Raw genomic sequence first — 15,103 nt, 5'->3', positions numbered from 1 at the left:
TTGCTCACTTCATGCCTCTGTGTCACATTTTGGTAATTCTTGGAATATTTCAGACTTTTCATTATTATTATATTTGTCATGGTCATCTCTGATCAGTGAGCTTTGATGTTACAAGTGAAATTGTTTTGGGGTGCCACAGCTGTGCCCATGTAAGATGGTGAACTTAATCAATACATGTTTGTCATGTGTGTCCTGACTGCTCCCCCATTCCCTGTCTCTTGCCCTCTCCTCTGGCCTTTCTATTCTGAGGCACAGCACTGTTGAAATTAGGCCAATTAATAACCCTGCAATGGCCCTTAAATGTTCAAGTGAAAGGAAGAGTCTCGTGTCTGTCACTTTAAGTTAAAAGCTAGAAATGATTAAGCTTAGTGAAGAAGGCATGTCGAAAGTCAAGAAAGGCTGAAAGGGAGGCCTCTTGTAACAATTAGCCAAGTTGTGAATGCAAAGGAAAAGTTCTTGAAGGAGGTTAAAAGTGCTACTCCAATGAACACACAAGTGATAAGAAAGCAAAACAGCCTGATTGCTGATCTAGAGGAAGTTTTAGTGGTCTGGGTAGATCAGACCAGCTACAGAATTCCCTTAAGCCAAATCCTAATCCAGAGCAAGGCCCTAACTCTCTTCAGTTCTGTGAAGGCTGGGAGAGGTGAGGCTGTAGAAGAAAAGTCTGAAGCTAGCAGAGGTGGGTTCATGAGGTTTGAGGAAAGAAGCTGTCTCCCTAACATAAAAGTGGGGATATTTAAGGTAATTGATGAAAGTGGCTCCACTGAACAACAGATTTTCAATGTAGATTAAACGGCCTTCTGTTGGAGGAAGATGTGCTATCTAGGACTTTGATAGCTAGAGAGGAGAAGTCAGTGCCAGGCTTAAAAGACAGGCTGACAGGGGCCCATGCAGCTGTGACTTTAAGCTGAAGCCAGGGCTTATTTATCACCTGAAAATCCTAGTGCCCTTAAGAATATGCTTCATCTACTTCGCCTGTACGTGGACAACCAAGCCTGGATGATAGCACATCTGTGTACAACACATTTTACTGAAGAGTTTAAACCCACTGCTCAGGAAAAAAAGATTTCCATTCAAAAGAGTTCTGCTCATTGACAATGTACCTGGTCACCCAAGAGCTCTGATGGGAATGGACTACTAGATTAATGTTTTCATGCCTACTAACACAACATCCATTCTGCAGCCCATGGATAAAGTCATTTCGACTTTCAAGTCTTATTTAAGAAATGCATTTGGTAAGGCTATAACTTCCATAGATAGTGATTCCTCCGATGAATGTGGGCAAAGTAAATAAATTGAAAACCTTCTGTAAAGGATTCACCATTCTAGATGCCACTAAGAACATTCATGATTCGCAGGAAGAGGCCAATATGTCAGTGTTAGCAGGGGTTTGGAAGAAGTTTATTCCAACCCTCTTGGATGACTTTGAGGAGTTCCAGACCTCAGCGGAAGAAGTAACTACAGATATGGTGGCAATAGCAAGAGAACTAGAATTTGAAGTGGAGCCTGAAGATGGGACTGAATTGCTGCAACCTCACCATCAGACTTGAATGGATGAGGAGTTGATTTTTACAGATGAGCAAAGAGAGTTTTTTTCTTGAGATGGAATCTACTCTGGTGAAGATGCTGTGAGATTGTTGAAATGACAACAAAGGATTTAGAATATTACATAAACTGAGTTGATAAAGCAGCAGCAGGGTTTGAGAGGACAGACTCCAATTTTGAAAGAAGCTCTACTGTGGGTAAAATGCTATCAAACAGCATCTCACACTAGAGAGAAATCTCTTGGGAAAGGCAAAGTCAATTGATGCGGCAAACTTCATTATCTTAAAGGAATTGTCTTTAAGAAATTGTCACGGCCACCCCAATTTTCAACAGCCAACCCCAATCTGTCAGCAGCCATCAACATGGATGCAGGACCCTCCACCAGCAAAAAGATTAGGACTTACTGAAGGCTCAGATGATGGTTAGCATTTTTTAGCACTAAAGTATTTTTAAATTAAGGTCTGTATATTTTTAAGACATACTGCTATTGCTCACTTAATAGGCTATATTGTAGTGTAAACATAACTTTTATATGCACCGAGAAACCAAAAAAATTCATGTGACTTGCTTTATTTATTGCAATATTTGCTTTTTTGCGGTGGTCTGGAACTCAACCACAATATCTGAAGTCTGCCTGTACAAGGGATTAGAATCCATGGCTGCTGCTGGAAGGGCTGACAGAATTGAAGGAAGTGGATGTTACAGTGAGTGCTTCCCTGGAGCTCATCTGGATCATCAGTGATTTGGGCAACTGGAGCCTCTGCTGCTGATCTCTAGTTGAAGCAGGTGCTTTCTGGCGTCTCTCAGAAGCCACTGGCAATTCTCAGTACAACTGTTCTAGGTCTCGCTGCCAAAATAGGTGAATTCTTTTTTTCTCCCCACTCATCTGCCTGCAACTGTGCTTCTGCACACAACTGCCTCCAGAGAATAATGTTCTTTCATCTTACCAGTCTTGCATGAGTGCCCTTATTAGTTACCTCCAACCCTGAGTTGTAGCAGGAAGGGGTTTTGGGGGAAATGTAGTTCTGGCCTTTCCTCTGTGATGTACAGGAGAATATGGAAGGTCATGGCTGTGATGCAGTTGACAACAGTCAGCCCAACACGACAGCCAGGCAACTGATCTAAGCTAGAGGTGTAATTTTATTTTTAAATTTTTTTGGTGTATTTTTGTTTAAAATATTACAGATGTCCCTTCTTCTCCCCAATGACCCATTCTACCCCGTCCCCTCCCCCTGCCCAGTCCCTCTCCCCACCATTGTCCGTGTCCTTGGGTTGTGCATATACGCATATAAATTCTTTGGTTACTCTCTCCCTCTCCACCCACCTGCCCTCCTCCATTCCTCTGACATTCATCAGTCTGATCTATGTTTCCATGTCATTGAATCTATTCTGTTCATCAGTTTATTAAGTTCTTTAGATTCCACATACAAGCAAGAGCATGTGATGTTTGTCTTTCTCTGCCTGGCTTATTTCACTTAGCATAATATTCTCCAGGTCCTTCCATACTGTCCCAAAAGGTACGAGATCCTTCTTCTTTACAACTGCGAAGTATTCCACGGTGTGAATGTCCCACAGCTTTTTTATCGACTCATCTACTGATGGGCACTTGGGCTGTTTCCAGATCTTAGCTATTGTAAACTGTGCTGCTATGAACATAGGGGTGCATATATTCTTTCTGATTAGTGTTGCAGGATTCTTAGGATATATTCCTAGAAGTGGGATCACTGGGTCAAAAGGAAGCTCCATTTTTAATTTTTTGAGGAACCTCCTTACTGTTTTCCACAGTGGCTGCACCAGCCTGCATTCCCACTGGCATTGCACCAAGGTTCCCCTTTCTCCATACCCTCGCCAGCACAAGTCATTTGCTGATTTGTTGATGGAACCGTTCTTACAGGTGTGAAGTGATACCTCATTGTGGTTTTAATTTGCATCTCTCTGATGACTAGCGAAATTGAGCATTTTCTCATATGTCTCTTGGCCACTTGTATGTCCTAGAAGTGTAGTTTTAAAGTTGTTAGCACAGAGACAGCATTTAAAGTGAGCTTGCCTGGGAGGTAAACATAGCCAAGAAGAGAAAGGATGGGCCTTGGGGACTCCAGAATGAATTGGTTTGAGAGAAGAAGAGAAGCACCCGTGAGGTAGGAAGAAAACCAGAGATGGCATCCTGAAAACCAAGAGAAGGGATCAAGGACCAGCTCTCAGCAGTTGCTGCTGAAGGGTCAAGTGAGACCAGAGCATGGCCATTGGCTCGAGTAGTCTGGAGCATATTGGTAATCTTGGAGAGAGAAGTTTCTGTGTAATGGTACTGAGTATAGTATATTGGGTGTATGTTTCTTTCTAGGATTGTTTGTGGGCTAATGCTAACATTTGTCTCATCTCAGTATTGGCTTATCTTGATTTTCTCTTCCCACAGGAATTAAGGCTTTCCTGGCCCTTCCTATGCTGAGTAAGTGTATTATTGTTGTTAATACTGGTTTTTCAAAATTTAGTCAGTAGTTTAGTACCAGTGGAATCCCAGCCCTGTACCAAGCACTGGCCCAGTCTCCCCACCTGTCTGCAGCTCCATGGTCTCGTATTAGAATATTTTTGGCTAGAAAATTATTTTGAAACATGAAACTTTTGTTGGCCCACATGATTTTCATAATCATATTTACATTTTTCATATATTTTTGGTTAAGTAACTTTCAGAAAGTTACTTCTGACCTGTGCTCTTTCAGAATACAGGTTGCAGCTGGCCTAAGTGCAGAAACTATTGGTAGACTCAGTTTATGGGAAGGGATACCTACATGAAGTGGTTGTATTTTTTCGACATTGGAAACCTTCACAAATAAATTGTTAGGATGTTCTGGGTTAAGAAATGGTGAGTTTGGGCCTTATTTAGCAGATAGCATCCAACAGACCATTTCTTTTTCAGGGTCTCAGCCTACCTGCTTAATTCCAGCCAGATGTCTTACATGTTGTCAGTATGCCATATGGAATGTTACTCAGCTTTAGGAAGAGTTTTTCTGTCATGCTTGCTTTGAAAAGCCCAGGTCATATTCATTGTTTTAACAATATTACCTGGTTAATTGGGGAAGCTGGAAGAGCATCATGGTTTCAAGAGTGCTGATTAGCTGGTGTTTGAAACCCTGATCTCTCCCTTGTTTGCTGTGTGACTTTGGAAATTTTCTTAATTTCTTTAAGATTTCGTTTCCTTATATGTGAAATGGGAATGGTAATTGTAACCACTTAGCGCTATGAGGATTAAGGAACTAGTGCTTGTGAAGCACTTAGGAGAATGCATAACATACCAGACCTTCCCACAACATGAGCCACCATCATCCCTATGATTGGGGTTGTTATTCGGACTTAGAGGTGGGTGATAGAAAATGGACTGAGTGGGATTGTGCATTGAAATGAGAACATTGCAAGCAGGTGATGAAAGGAAATATTGCGCCTGTTAATTACACACAGATTCAGGGTGTGTGGCTGGCGGGAAGTTTTAGTTGGCCTGTTAGGAAGGGAAAGAGTTCCAAACAGCTCAAGCCTCTACTTAGACCCATCTTAAAATGCACCCATTTATGCCAAAGAGGTAGAGCATCCAGCTTACAAATAGCTTCAGGGAGCTGGCAATATATTTCATTGTATAATGAGCCAAGTTTAATTTTTCTTTTTCCATTTGGAATAAAAGAATTTAAACATTTTAATTATACAGTTTGGGAAATACCAGCTTTCTGTCCTGTTTGAATGTTTAAGCTTTCTGTCCTAGTTCAAATGTTTATGCTTATATTTTATTAATTTCATAATTAAAATATGTAGATTCATATTCTTAATAGATTGTCATGGGATAAATAATGTCGAATGCAGCATTCATTGCCTGCTGCTAAAGTAGCAAGAAGAGGTAGGCCTAGAATTGAAAAAATGGAATGTTGTTGTTACTTGCTTGAGTTCTCCTTAAGATACAAAATAAACACACCGACAGCCAGTGTGTCCATCCATTCATTCACTAGTAAGTCACCCATGCATCAAGTCCATGTATGTTGATCGTAGGCCCTAGATGTTTGAAACAGTGCATACTGTTGGATGTAGTGATGAACAAGAGCAGACCTGGGGAGAAACTGGGATGTTCTGCCTTGACACTTAGCAGGAAGAAGAAAGCCAGTTCCAGAGATTTGCAAGATTTCAGTGAATGACGTTTTGGGGTTTATACTTCCAACAGGAAAGAGGCCAAAAAAAAAAAAGTCAAAGGTCAGCTGAGCAGCAAGTGTTACCTACCTACTGCAACCAACTGGAGCTTTTAGTTTTTCTTTATTTCACTATAGTTGTACTTAATAGTGCCTACATTATTTATCTGGTATGTAGGTCCTGAGGTTGCAGAGCTGAAAGAGGCAGTCATTGACCCTGGAATCTTGCTGTGTGGGTGGAGGAAGAAACAGATCAGCCAGATTTAACATCTGCTCTAGGAAGTGTGTTAAACAAGAAGGGATGCCACATGAGTCCTTTGGAGCAGGGCTGTGTCTCTCCTGCTTACCACTGTGTATTCCAGTCCCCGTCAAATGCATGGCATGTGTCAGTCATGCTGCAAACAGGCTCTGTGAGGGCAGGAATGCTGTGGGAATGCAGAAGAGAGGCATCTAACCTGGAGGGAGGGGCACTGAGGAGGAAGGCCCAAGGGGAGGAAACTGAAAATAGGTGAATTCACAGGAGACAATGGTGCAAGAAGTGGGGCTGGCCAGTCAGACTGGGTTTGGTCAATAAGGGCCTGACAGAGCATATTGAGGAATTTGGATTTTCTTTTCTTCAAAAGTAACAATTCTAAAGTACTAGAAGCCAGGTTTCTTAGTGCCCAGCCTGGTGCTCTTCATACTGCATAATGCGTATAATCTCAGAAAAGCATCCTCAGGTCGTGGGCTCTGTATCCACTAATGATAGATGGATTAATAATACTCAGTAGACCATTGGTGAACATTTTATCTTTTGGAGAGAGTGAGGATATAGGATAAATATTTGTTTTCTCAGGAGTATAAATAGCTTAAACTCTTTAAGGGCAAGCAAGGCCTGTATGTCCTTGAATTCTGGTTCCCTAGAAGAATGCCAGTATGTATAGTGGGTACTCAGGATATGAATAAGTGGAAGAAAACCTTTGCTTTTGTGTGTAGTCTTGTAGCAGGCATCCTACTGGGTTCTGAAAGTGACAGCTGGGTGAGACAGGGCCCTCTCCAGCCAGTGAGGGAGAGGAAGCCAGTCACTGGTTACTGTGTGGGTGGGGCCTATGATAGGGATATGCACAGGGTGGTAGGAGGGATCCCCATCTTTCTGTAACCCCTCAGTCCCCCATTTCTTAGTTCTTTTTACACCTATTGCTTATTTCTCCATACTTTCTGATAGTCTATTAGTCAGCTTCCCATTAAGTCAGTCACATAGATGCATTTATTTTTTGCGTTCTATTTCTGGGAGACAATTTTGTGGAGGTCTCTGTTCTTTTCTGAGCTGGTTGCTCCTTATGCCCTTCACTCTGTTGTCTCCCGGACAGTCTTTTGCTCTCATCCTTTGGCTTTTCTTCAGAGTTGGGTTTCTTGTTTATGTTATCTCTTCTTTGTCTTTCTTGGCTGACTTCTTTGTTTTGTTAGAGTACATCATCTAGAGGTTAATCACCGTAAAAAGATGGTGCGGTGCCTTTGGGCAAGGTGAAGACAGCCTCTGCACCCCTTCTCTGGACTGGACTGCTCCTGCTGGACCTCATTCTTGCTCCTGGTGCACAGCTGTCGTTCCGGAACCTCCCTCACCCTCATCCTGGGGATTCTCTGTCCTTAGCTCTTCTCCATTGGAACTCATGTTTTCTATACCCCATGTCTTCCTCATATTTGTCTATACTTACATTTGGGTGGACACTTTCTATAGTGGCTTTCTGGGATAGGATGCTTAGGAGGTAAAATGTTGGAGACCATGCATAATTGAAACCATGATTGATAGTTTGTATGGTTTCTGTTTCTACTTCCTTTCTTCTCTCTTCTTCCCTCCTCTCCCTCCTTCCTCTCCTGCTTCCTATCTCCTTCTTGCTCCCTTCTCACATGGATGGGGCCTTATGCCTTGACCTCAGGATATTTGGGGTGGGCCATTTTTTGGGAATCCCCAATGTTGGTATCTTTAGGTTTTTCTTCTTGGACTGATCAGATTCCCTAAGAATATTCTTCCAGTATCTTTTCTGCAGAATTCTGGCAGCTGAGTGTGTGGGCGGGAGGATGGGGCTGGGTTAGCATAGGGGACCTGGAGAGTTCACTGTTCAGTGTGTGTACCATGATTAGGTTCACCCCTGTTTTGTACAGCTGGGCAGGGTGACTTCAGTTCAGACACTGCTTTTTCCAGGGAATACCCTCCAGCCTTCTGTCTTGAGTGACAGTCACATGGAGGCATGGTGTTGAGTTCTTGCTGCAGCTCAAACATCCTTCACCCCAGCTCTGCATTAGTGCTGCCAGTGTGAGCCTCCTGGGACACAGCTGTGTCACTGCAGCAGGTTCTCAGAGATTCCTTGTTGGCTTAGGGTCTGCCTTTTTTGGCCCATGGAATCATATACTATGCTTCCAGTCTTTTTATAGTTGTTGTTTCCTCCATGTTTTTACTTCTTCTTTTTTTCTGTTTGTTTTGGTCTCTATCTTTCATTAGAACTAAGCTTTCCTCACAGCTTGCAAAATTTTGTTCCTTTCAGTTCTCCCTGTCCTGTTTTAAAATTTTAAAAAATATCTCTTTAGTTAATTTTAGTGGGAGGGGGTAAAATAGATGTGTATATTCTGTTGCCATATTAATTTGTGATTATGTTTCAATAGTTTTCAGTTATTTCACATGCATTTTTTGAAACTAGAATGTAGGTTTGAAGACAGGAACTTGACATCACATTTTCACCCCTCATTCCACACAGTGAGCACGGTTGGTAACGAAGCTGACTGAGATGGTGAGCACAGCCGGCCTTTGAAAATGCAGTGATGTAAAGGTGGTCTCTTAACATGCATGTCTTTCTTGTCAGATTCTCTTTGACTGCTATGGAAAGAGGAAAGAGAAACTAGGAATATTCCTGCAAACCATCATTGACGTCTTCGTAGAGCTGCTGTAGCCTTCTGAACTGTGAGTATAATTCTCTTGTTATGCTTATGCGTTGGTTTTTTGTTTTGTTTGATTTTTCTTTCACCTGTCCTGGATGACTTTGACACCCACTAGAAACAAACCAAAGGTATTGAATTTGCAGAGTGGTGAGGGAAGAAGTGTGAGTTGTGCAGTGCCTTCTGTGTGTACATTGCGTATTTTTGAGATGGGCAGCATGATAACAATGGTAACAATACTGCTACTACTAGTAATAACAATAACAGCACATGCTTTAGAATAGTGCCCGGTGTGCGATAAACACTCTAAGTCACAACTACTAATCGGTTCCTCACAGCAACCCTGGGAGTAGGGTGACTCTTCTCCCCGTTTCACACTTGCGTAACGAAAATGTGGAGAGGTTCAGAGTTACTAAGTTAGTAACCGTGAAACTTGGATTCACGCTCCGGGTGTATTCAGCATGTGTGCTCTTTACTAATATCCCATTCTCATGGGTCTGGGGTGCAGATGTGGGCTTCACTTACGAACCCTTTGCTGATTACCCAAACCCAGCTTTCCCCTCAGATAGACAGTGTTATTCTGGGACCTCCCTGCCTGTTGGTGGTGAAGATGCTGTGACACATGTAACGTGCTCAGCACTCATACGTGTTAGCAACGATTATCCATTGGTGTCTTTCCCATTTTAACAAGAGGAAAACTGAGCTCCAGAGAGATGGGATTATTTGTAATTTGTTAGTTTGGAACTTGTTCTATGCTCACAGGTGGGAAGTTGTAGAATTAAGATTCTGTCCTAATTTGTCTGATTTCAGACTGCTCTTTCTGAAGGTAGGTTAGTGGTAAATTGAGGACAGGTAGTTGATAGAAGATTCGTAAATCTCTCGGGGGGTGTTGGCATGGGTAAGCATTTTGTTTTACAAATATGTTGCTGTGGTAAAAGCCTTATGAACTTGGACTTCATGGACTCAGAATTCACGATAATGTATCATTTATGTTGAACTTGACTTTGGCAGTGTCTTTTTTTTTTTAATCCTCACCCAAGGATATTATTTCCAATGATTTTAGAGAGAGTGGGAGGAAGGGAGGAGAAGGAGACAGAGACACATCTATTGGTTGCCTCCCGCACGCTCCCCAACTGGGGCCGGCATCGAACCCACAACCGAAGTATGTGCCCTTGACTGGGAATTGAACCCACTGCCACGGCAGTGTCTTTGTCTTAGACGTCCGAGGGGCAGGGCCCTGGATTGTTTTTTCATTTCCTTCTGAGGGTCCGTTCACTTTCCTCCTTTGTTCTCCTTTCTCCCCCAAACCCACTTCTATTTCTACAGAGATTAGGTATTAGGGAAAGGAAATTATGTCATGCAGTTTCAATTTCCTAGCAAGGCCTGGAAGTGTGGCTCCTGTTTTTCCAATTCCCCCTGCTCTTTATTGGCTGCGGGAGGAGCCTGCTCTGTGTATGTGCTGTGCTAGGTGTGATTGTGTTACGGAGTGGAGGCAGGTCACAGCCCAACTATTTGCTTCCCTTGTTTAACTCCCCCTCCCAGTCCATAGTATGTGTTTCTTTGTACAATAGTGCATTTTGTGTATTTGGGGGTAAGTCTGTTTCTGAGAGTCTTTGAGAGCAAAGATTTTATTTCATCTCTGCATCTTTTCTGCTTAAGCCACAGGTAGTTTTCATTAAATGCTGAACAAAGGACTGTTCAATGCTTACCACAAAATAAGTTCTCTTAGTAGATCCAAGCAAGAGGGAGAATATCAGGTATAATTTATAATAATAGCAACTTTAGTTTTTAAAAATAGTTCATTTTGGTAGAGCACAAAACAGTTTGATGGAGAGGTGATATTAACAGAGGTTACACAGAATTTTTCTTCTTAATGTAATGTGCAGTGGATGAGGCCTACACATAACCAACCAGGTGAGCAGCTGTGGTGACTCCGACTGGGGTGGTTATTCTAGAGGGGTGGAAATTGTTGGATCCTGGATATATTTTGAAGGTAGAACCAATGGGATTTGCTGACAAATTGGATGAGGGGTGTGAGGAAAAGAGAGGAGAAGAGTTGACTGTAAGGCTGTAAGGGTTAGGCCTGGGCATATAGAGAGATGGAAGGCTGTGGGTGGCATGTGGTGTAGAGGGGCAGATGAGTTTACTTTTAGGCATTTTAAAGTTTGAGATGTCTAGTAAGGATCCGAGGCAGTTGGAAGTGGGAATTTGGAGCTTGGAAGAGAAGTCTGAGCTGGAAGTGGAAATGAAAGCCAAGTGACACTCTGATCACTGCAGGAGTGAGCTTAGAGAAGAATGATGGCCTGAGCCTGAGTCACTCTGTCATCAAGTGGTCAGGAGAAGAGTGAGCAGCGTAGGCACAGACAGGTAGGTGCGAGGAAAGCCAGAGGCGCTGGCCTCTTTGGAGAGAAGGGAGAGGTGTTTCAGGGAGGTGGGTGTGATTGACTCTGCCAACTGTAGCTGAAAGTAAAGATGAGGATGAGGTTTAACCTTTGGTTTAGCAGCTTGGAGGGCATTTTTGTGGAGTTCAGAGCAGTGTTGAGAGTGTGACCAGAATGCAGGCCCCACTGTGTGATGGTTTGAAGTTGGAAGAAAGTAGTGAAACAGAGATCGAATCTGAGTGACATAGGTCTGAGGATGGCAGCCATCATCACCCTTCTCCATTGTCTGGGTCCTCAGTTATTCCAAGGTGCTGGTCAACCCAACCAGGTGGATAAGGTAGAGGCTATTATTTTAGGATTTGCCTCCTTTATTAAAGTTCAGGCATTTATAAATTTAGGAGTTTGCTGGTCTAGTATACAAAAATGCATTGCAACTGTTTCAAGTAAAATGGATAATGATTTGACAGTTTAGTGACTGTGGTTCTGGTCCTTGAAAAAGAAGCATTAAATATTTTTATTGTTCTCTGAAGGGAACTTTTAAAATTGAGTGGTTGTATTTTACATGCCTTGGGTAAAAATGTTTCTAGTTTCAAAACTCCCCGTGACGTGCCCTGGGTGTGGGGTGCTTTGGGGTTGAGGTGATGAGGACCTCCAGAGGGAGAGAATGGGATGTGGGAAAAGACAAGTATGGGCAGGGTCAGGACTCTGGTGAGGCATTTGTCAGGGGCTCCAAAAACTCAATTATCAAGATAAGTAATAGTTTAATGCAGTGTTTTTTTAAAAAAAAATTAATGTAAAAAATCCACAATAAACACAATACCAAAATTTAAATGGAGAGGCAGTATTACACATTTTTCTTTTGCCCCATGCACTCATGTACAGCACTGTTCCTTAATTCAGTCTTTACTTCTACTGACTTTGAGATTAATTTGCTCATGTTTTACTTATTTCTTAGGTAAAACTATCATGTTTTTAACTTTTAAATATAAGCACCTAAAGTTATAAATTCCCCGCTAAGTACTCTTAGCTTCATACTAGATATTTTGATGTTCTATTTTTATTGTCATTCTGTTCTAAACATTTTTTACATTTCTCTTTTGATGTGTTACTTGACCCATGTATTCCTTAGAAAGTACTGTTTACTTGGAAAATACTGGGGACTGTACTAGATATCATGTCTTTAACAATAGTTACCTTTTATGTTCATTTATTACTTTGAACAGAAACCATACATGGTACAAAATTATGAGTACACAATGGATTATAAACCTCCCCTCTTTAAACCTATTCTTTCTACCAAATTCTCTCTCCAGATGGCTTATCTGACCTAGAGGCATTCTGCATATATTCGAGGAGGTGCATATGTACATGTTTTCCTACATAATAGTCCACATAACCTTCTATACCCTTTTTTATTATTTAAAATATATACCATGAAAATTTGTGCATTTTAAGACTGGGAGTTGCCTTCCATTTTTAATATTCTATGTTCCTTTTTTTCATGAATGAGTATTTTCCAGTGTCATTGAATATTTTTCATCAAACACATTTTTTAATGCATGGTTAGTTTTAATTATATAGTTACTCCTTTTGATGTTCCAAACTTTATTCACTCATTCCTTCCTGTTGAACATGTAGGCAGTTCCCAGTTTTTCAGTATTACAAATAAACCTGTGAATAAGTTAGGCCTTAAACTACCTTACACCTTAAAGGGTTTGTTGCAGGTTTCTTAGACCTACCAGAAGCTGGAACTGTGGGTGCTGTGACTCACATGCTTGTTTCCTCCTGGGCTCTGAACTCTGTCCCAGGTATTTTGGAATCCTAATGCTCAGTTCATTGCACAGCACAGCACAGCGGTGCAGAGTGATGCACTGATAATGACATGGAGCCCTTACTATGTACTGGGTACTCCCAAAGCCCTATATCTACAGTCTTTAATTCTCATAGCAACTGTGAAGATAAATGCTGCTTTTAACTTTGTTTACCTGATACGAAAACCAAGTGAAGGTTAAAAAAAGTGCCCATGATCACATAGGTAGTAGGTAGCCAAGTGGGGATTCAGGGAATACAGTACTTGCAGTAAACGTGGTAGACAACACTGGGCTTTCAGGTTTATGGTGGCGGAAAAGGTGACAGGATGTGGGCTTGGAGTCACCTGTGGCTTTGACTTGCGCAGAATGTGGTCATGTCCCAGTCCTTTGCCTCTCTAAGCTTCAGTGTCCCTCTCTCTTAAAGATGGTGATATTAGTAATTATATAAGAGTTTGTTATGGAATTAACTTTTTTTGAAAAGCCACTAAATCCTCTTATGCAGTGTTGGACTGGTTAGTCAAGGACTAGTTACTGGCTTTCTCTTCTCCTGCCTCTTGCACTCTTACACTTTGGACACTTTCCTAACATTTCACAGCTTTTTTCCTCAACTACAAAAATGGACATAATTATATCATATTTGCAGGTTTGTTGTAAAATGTAAACGAGGTTCATTCTTTTAAAGTGGTTTTAACATTTTAAAGCTGTTATTCTGATAAAAAGCATAAAATTTACTATCATAACCATTTTTAAGTGGACAGTTCAGTAGTGTTTAAATACATTCACATTGTTGTGAAACAAACCTCCAGAACTTTTTATCTTGCAAATCTGAAACCCTATATGCATTAAAAAACTCCTCCACCCCTTTCCACAGGCCCGGATAGTCACCTCCTTCTGACTCCATGAATTTGAGTACTTTAGCTTCCTCCTACAGTATTTATACTTTTGTGACTGGCTTATTTCACTTAACTTAATGTCCTTAAGGTTCACCCATGTTGTAGCATATGCCAGAATTTCCTTCCTTTCAAAGGCTGAATAATATTCCACTGTATGAATGGACCACATTGTGTTTATACATCCTGTCATCAATAGACACTTCATTTGCTTTCTCCTCTTGACTATTGAGAATCATGCTGCTGTGAACATGGGTGTGCACATACCTCCTCATGACTCTGCTTTCTATCCTTTTGGTTGTCTACCCAGAAGTGGAATTGCTGTATCACATGGTAATTCTATTTTGGTTTTTTTGAGGAAACGCCATACTGTTTTTCATAGTGGCTATACCATTTTGCTTTCCCACCAACAGTGCACAGGGTTATAATTTTTCCACATCCTTGACAACACTTGTTATTTTCTGTTTTGTTTTCTAATAAACTTTTTTTAAAAAAAATACATTTTTATTGATTTCAGAGAGAGGGAAGGGGGGAGAGAGAGAAACATCAGTGATGAGAGGGAGTCATTGATTGGCTGCTTCCTGCACTCCCCCGACTGGTGATCGAGCCCGCAACCTGGGCATTACCATGATCTCATGGTTTATGGGTCGACACTCAACTACTGTGCCACGCCGGCCCAGCTGTGTTTTGTTTTGTTTTGTTTTTTAAATCTTCACCAGAGGATTATTTTCCGTTGCTTTTCAGAGAGAGTGGAGCTGGGGGGGAAACATCGATGTGAGAGAGAAACATCGAATGGTTGCCTCCTTCACCCGCCCTGACCAGGGCTGGGCATCGAGCCTGCAACCAAGGTACGTGCCCTTGACCAGAATCAAACCCGAGACTCTTCAGTCCAAGGGCCGATGCTCTACCACTGAGTCTAACCAGCTAGGGCTCTGCCAGGCTGTTTTGTTTTTTATTTTTTATTTTAATTGATTAATTTATTTTTAATATAGCTTTATTGATTTCAGAGAGAGAAAGGAAGAATGAGAGAGAGAGCTAGAAACATCAATGATGAGAGTCATTGATTGGCTGCCTCCTGCACGCCCCTAACTGGTGATCTAGACTGCAACCCGGGCATGTGCCCTGACCGGGAATCAAACCGCTATCTCTTGGATCCTAGGTCAATGCTCAACCACTGAGCCACGCCCGGCTGGGCCTGTTTTGTTTTTTAAATAGTAATCATTCGATTAAGTATGAGGTTGGTTTTAATGTGATAAAAAGTTTGGGTAGAATTGGAAAAGTGACTGCATAAGTTTCTTGCTAAGTTGGAGTAATAACTATCATTACATTACCAATGTGAAAAAACCAAAAGTGTAGGGGAGAGCAGTTGACAAAGAAAATCAGACCCTATGTAGCCATGTTTG

At 41.6% G+C, this 15,103-nt stretch overlaps 1 protein-coding gene across 8 annotated transcripts in view; it reads left to right on the top strand.

Annotated features, from left to right (window-relative positions):
* PTK2 (protein tyrosine kinase 2) overlaps positions 1-15,103 on the top strand; it is a 164,565-nt gene that overhangs the window by 18,386 nt on the left and 131,076 nt on the right. For 6 of the 8 annotated variants that reach the window (XM_087825515.1, XM_087825520.1, XM_087825518.1 and 3 more), the window contains exon 2: positions 8,546-8,643. The gene's annotated coding sequence lies outside the window, so the exon portion shown is untranslated. Of the gene's footprint in view, positions 1-3,958; positions 3,992-8,545; positions 8,644-15,103 lie in introns of all 8 variants that reach the window. The other 2 variants (XM_087825517.1, XM_087825516.1) reach the window with 1 other exon arrangement.

Source organism: Miniopterus natalensis, chromosome 16, assembly GCF_054644295.1.
Source record: "Miniopterus natalensis isolate mMinNat1 chromosome 16, mMinNat1.hap1, whole genome shotgun sequence".
NCBI lineage: Eukaryota > Metazoa > Chordata > Mammalia > Chiroptera > Miniopteridae > Miniopterus > Miniopterus natalensis.
This window is presented reverse-complemented; position numbering and strand designations above follow the sequence as displayed.